The following is a 6,000-nucleotide window of genomic DNA, read 5'->3' as shown; positions in this document are numbered from 1 at the left end:
AGAGTTGTTGTCGTAGCTTTCTCTTCTCCTGTTTCGCCTTCCACTGCATTTTTCTCTTCCGTTGAAATGTAGATCGAATCGTTTCTGTGTTCAATTCAACAAGCAGTGAACCTGGAACGAAAGAAAGGCGCCTTGATTTCCACTACGTGCCCTGAGGGAAGGGTTTCTTGCATCAAAAGGCAGTGCGTTGCCGAGCTGTTCTTCGACCAATATGCCTTTTTCAACTGGTCCTTTCCGACGCTTTTAAATATTGAAACCTTCATCTTGTGATATGTTTATTTTGAGTCATGCATCTAAAGAGAAATCCTCTTCAGCTCGCGGATACAGCTCAGGCGATCATAGCTGAAAGTCACTGAAAAGGTTAGCCAGCTGTAGGACTCGAACCCACATCTTCTGGATTACCGGTCCAAGGCTCTACCAGGCACTGTGACTATACATGGTCATCAAATCCTCTCCCCATCCTCCACGCGATATTATCGCCTGCACCGCTCGGTTTAAATGCTTCTCAAATGTGTCTCATAGACACCTTGTGTGTGTTGCACAAGCAATACTTGAGCGCGCAGCACAAGTCCTCCTTTGCAACGAGGAAATCATTTTCTGGGCCTACAAGTAGCGAATCATGAAGACGATTTACCTGGGTCATGACAACGAATGGCCTTTACAACATAATGACATGAGTTGGTGAAGGCATACGCTTACTGGATTATATGCGTGTGTTGCTCAACACTATTTACGTCATTCGTGCTGCTCATGACGAACGCATATCGGGCCTCAGCCTTTTTCTTTCAAACACGCGTAAATTACTTTCACAACAGGAAGTGTGCATGTCATGTCGTGCTCAACCAAAAAAAAAAAAAAAAAAAACGTATGATGCAAACATCCTGGAAGCAACCACAGCTCACACGGAAGAAAAAGAGCATAAAAATATCCAGAAGAAGGCAGGCAGTGGCACAAAAGACTTCTTCGTCAATGCAGTAAAGGACCTGAAGGACCAACTATAGGAAGCGAACGAGCACTATCAATCAAGGAAACACTAAGGCCGTTTCCACCTATTCAGCCGTTGACATTTGGGGTCACATACAGGGTGTTTCAAAAAACGTGTCATTCAGACTTTATAAAAAAACGGGGCAACGGAAAAATACGGGGTAAAGGGCACTTGTGTGGCAACTGAATTTGCCATCTTGCAAAAATATTTTAATTTGATTTTAATTAACATAAATTGAATTTCTTTAATTGAACTCCAAAATTTCCCAAGTCAACCTAACGTTTTTTTTACAGAATTAGAGAGCCTGTAGCGAACTTAGTCAGATCCACCAAGAAATCCGCTCGATATTGCAAAGGGTATTGCAAAAAAAGTCCCGAAGTTGAGGCTTCAGAGTTTCGGGTATTCGACAGCGCACCAAATCAGTCGGAAAAATGCGCGGAGGGCAGGACATGCTCCTGCCCCCATGAAGCTAGAACAGTTTATCGCCGGACCGGCGTGCAGCACAAGACGCGCAGATAACAAGGCAGGTGACATTCCACCATACGTTGATAAGCGGCAAACAAAAATGATTCCGCCTCTTTTTTCCCGCCCTGTGTTTTTTCGACCTTCTATCTTTCATGGGGGCAGGAGCATGTCCTCCTCTCCACGAATCTTTAGGTCTGATTTGGTGCGCCGTTGAATACCCGAAACTTTGAAGCCTCAATTTCGGGACTTTTTTTTTGGGCAGTTCCATTTGCAATATCGAGCGGATTTCTTAGTGGATCTGACTAAGTTCGCTACGGGCTCTGTAATTCTGTAAAAAAAAAAAAAACGTTAGGTTGACTTGGGAAATTTTGGAGTTCAATTAAAGAAATTCAATTTATTTCAAATAAAATCAAATGAAAATATTTTTTCAAGGTGGCAAATTCAGTTGCCACACAAATGCCATTTACCCCGTGTTTTTCCGTCGCCCCGTTTTTTTTATACAGTCCGAATGACACGTTTTTTGAAACACCCTGTATATTGCGAGGAGGTAGAGGGGTGATGATGAGGATGAAGAGGCCATGCTAATAATATAAAACTATATTTGTTAACCAGGACGACAGTGCGTCCGAACGCTACAAAGTTGAGTCGCCAAGTCTCTCTGACGGCGGGCCAGTAAGCTAATCACGACAGAGGCGCCGCGGTGAGTGGAGGAACTACATAGGCTCACGTTCCACCCAACCCTAAAAGACAAAGTCCACTGTGTACGGGAACTGGTAACAGGATGCAAAAAGAACAAAGTGCTTAAGACAGCTTAGTTTCATGGCATAAATTGGAAGTGTCTTTGGGGAAAAAGTCATGGGTTCGAATAGGCCACCGGTAATGCTACGTCCGCACTACGGCACTGAAGGCCGCTGTAGCAGCATTAGTGCCATCGGATGATGGCAGCTCAGTTTGAACGTGAGCGCACAGAGCGCGATTAAAACCAGTTGTTCTCCGCCAGTCACCGGGTACTGTTGTCAGTCCTTTCCTGCGCCACATTTGACCCGAACCAGGACATACGCAAACCTTCGTCTGGTTTCATGGAACCCTCCCGCCGCAAACTGTCCGCGCTGCTGGCACACCGCTGCCCGCAACTCCGACAGCGTACCCGGCGATTTCGGCCACCGCCCCGCCACAGCTGCGACTTCCCCCCTTTTTGGCGACAGAACCCTCGGTCGTGGTTCCGGCAAGTGGAGTCACAACTTGCGCTTCGGCACATACAGAGCCAACAGTCGAAGTACTTCCACGTCCTTGCAGACCTTCCTCCGGAAATTGCGGCCGAGCTGGATGATGTCCTCGCCACAGTCTCGCTTATTGAGGCCTACGACGTTCTTAAGAGCGCCATTTTGGATCGCCTGGAAGTTTCCGAACGTGCCCGGTTTCAGCAGCTACTTTCTGAAGAAGACCTTGGTGACCGTAAGCCATCACAGCTGCTGCACCGAATGAAGCAGCTGCTCGGAGATTCCGCCAGTCAGAGCCAGCAGCCGCTCTTGCGGGAATTATTCCTTCAGCGTCTGCCGCAGGCAATGCGCATGGTTCTGGCAGGATCCGAAGACCTCGGCCTTGACAAGCTTGCTGCTTTGGCAGATCGGATCGAAGACTATTCTGCGCCTGGGAATCCGCCGGTGGTGGCAGCGGCAACACCCGCTCAGCCTTCACGCTTAGACCGCATAGAAGAGAAGCTTCAAGAGCTAACGGACGCGTTCCACTCCCTCTCTGCAAGTCCCTCAAGACGTCATCGCCGCTCCACTTCTCGACCTCCACCGGCCCGTCGTCAATCGTCTACCCCTCCGCCTCCGCCGTCAGAAGATACTCGTTCCCGTGCCACCCTTTGTTGGTACCACCACCGCTTCCGACATCGAGCCCAGCGCTACATTTCACCCTGTGCCTGGCAGGGAAACTCGCGGGCCTATCACTGATGGTGGCAAGCGATCCCGGCCCAACCCCCAGGCGCCTTTTCGTCGTATGTGATCGCGTTGCTGGATACGGCCTCCCGGTTGATACCGGCGCTGAGATCAGCGTGCTCCCAGCGTCTGCCGCAGATCGTCGCCGTTCACCCAGAGGCTTTTAACCTTCAAACTGCCAACGGTACCGCAATCAAAACGTACGGCCTACGCTCCTCGACGTTGGACCTTGGCCTGAGGAGGACATTTCGATGGGTCTTCGCTCTTGCGGACGTCTCGCAGCCTATTCTAGGCGCCGATTTCTTGGCTGCCTTCAACCTGTCCGTTAACGTCCGCCATCGACGCTTCCTTGACAACACCACAACGCTTGAAGTGAAGGGCCTGTCTTCTCCGGAAGTCCCAACTGGTATCCGCGCGCTACGTCCCGCTTCCCCGTATGACGCGCTCTTGGACGAGTTTCCGGACATCACCAAGCCCTGCAACTTGAAGGCACCGGTCAAGCACGACGTGACCCATCATATTACTACCACTGGCCCTCCAATCTCCTCCCGCTTCCACCGCCTCCACGGTGACCGCCTGGCTATCGCCAAACGCGAGTTTGACCACATGCTGGACTTAGGTATCATTCGGCAATCCTCCAGCAGCTGGGCATCCCCGCTACATATGGTGCCGAAGAAGGACCCAGGCGATTGGAGGCCATGCGGCGATTATAGGGCTCTCAATGCCACGACTATTCCAGACAGATACCCTCTACCTCACATCCACGATTTTACTGCCAGTCTTGCGGGCTGCACCGTCTTCACGACCCTGGACTTGGTGAAAGCCTATCACCAGATTCCGGTGCACCCGCCTGACATACCTAAGACGGCCGTCATAACACCCTTTGGACTCTTTGAATTTGTCAAGATGCCTTTCGGGTTACGCAGTGCTGCACAGAGCTTCCAACGCTTCATCAACAACGTCCTGCGAGGCTTGCCTTTCGTCTACGCCTATATTGACGACCTCCTCATTGCAAGCGCCTCGCAGGAGGAGCATATTGTGCATCTCCGGCAGGTATTCGCACGTCTCCAAGCCCACGGCCTTGTCATTAACGTTAAGAAGTGCAGTTGCGGGCTGAGCGAAGCGAAGTTTCTGGGATACAATATCGGGGATACAATTCTGGGATACAATATCGATCAGCACGGCGTTCGTCCTCTCGAAACCAAGGTGGAGGCCATTCGTGAATTTCCCCGTCCGCAATCGGTACGGCAGTTGCGACAGTTCCTTGGCCTGCTGAATTTTCATCGGAGGTTCATCCTCGGCTGCGCACGCATTGTCCAACCGCTCACGGACCTCCTTCGGGCGCTCAAGTCGGCGACCTCCCAGTTGTCCTGGACGCCGGAAGTCGAGGCCTCATTTGTCGAAGCGAAAATCGCCCTTGCCAATGCAACACTGCTCGTCCATCCAATTCCTTCTGCACCAACCCGCCTCATGACTGATGCTTCTACCACGGCTGCTGGCGCCGTTCTACAGCAGTTCGTTGATGGCATGTGGCAGCCGCTTGGTTTTTTCTCTCGCCGCCTGAAGACCGCCGAGGCCCACTACAGCACGTTTGGGCGCGAGCTTCTCGCTGTATACGCGGCCGTGCGACACTTCCGCTATCACATGGAAGGGCGTGACTTCCACATTCTGACCGACCACAAGCCGTTGTCATATGCATTCTCTGGCAACCACTCCGGCTACTGTGAGCTTGAGATCCACCCACTTGCTTTTATCTTTGTTTTGCACCGACGTTCGCCATATCCCCGGCGTTGAGAACTCGGCAGCTGACGCTCTTTCACGCATCAATGCCATTCCCTACTTGCCATCCCCGGTGAGCGTCAGTGATCTCCTCAACGCCCAGGCTAATGACGCTGAGATCAAGGATTACCTCGCTGGCGAATCCTCCCTCGTCCTTCAAAAGATACACCTCCCTGGTTGCGTCGACCCTCTTTTCTGCGACGTGTCCGCTGCGCATCCTCGCCCCTTCGTACCCGAGCCGCTACGCCGCCGGATCTTCAGCGAGTACCACAGCCTCGCCCACACCGGCGTGCGCGCTACACAGAAGGCCATTGCAACCCGCTACGTCTGGCCAAATATCAACAAGGACATGCGAAGCTGGACCCGCTCCTGTCTTGCTTGCCAGCGGACCAAAGTTGAACGCCACATCCAGACGCTATTCCAAGCGTTCCCCACGCCCGCAGGCCGGTTCTGCCACGTTCATTTGGACCTCGTTGGCCCACTTCCCTCTTCACTCGGCTGCCGGTATCTCTTCACCTGCGTGGACCGCTTTACGCGCTGGGCAGAGGCTGTACCCATCCCAGACGAGACGGCGGATACGGTCGGCCGCGCGTTTCTACTCGGTTGGGTCGAGTGCCCTGACATTGTGACCACCGACAGGGGACGCCAGTTCACATCCCGCTTCTTCACGTCTCTTCTGAAAGCTATCGGAGCCAAGCATATGACGACGACGGCCTACCACCCCGCCGCAAACGGTATGGTGGAGCGGCTGCACCGCCAGCTAAAAGCCGCTCTCTGTTCCCAGCCTGAGCCCACTAACTGGGTTGACCATTTGCCATGGGTGCTCCT

This window comes from Ornithodoros turicata, chromosome 3 (assembly GCF_037126465.1).
Source record: "Ornithodoros turicata isolate Travis chromosome 3, ASM3712646v1, whole genome shotgun sequence".
NCBI classification, from domain to species: domain Eukaryota; kingdom Metazoa; phylum Arthropoda; class Arachnida; order Ixodida; family Argasidae; genus Ornithodoros; species Ornithodoros turicata.
The sequence above is the reverse complement of the archived record's forward strand: the minus strand, read 5'-3'. Positions refer to the sequence as shown.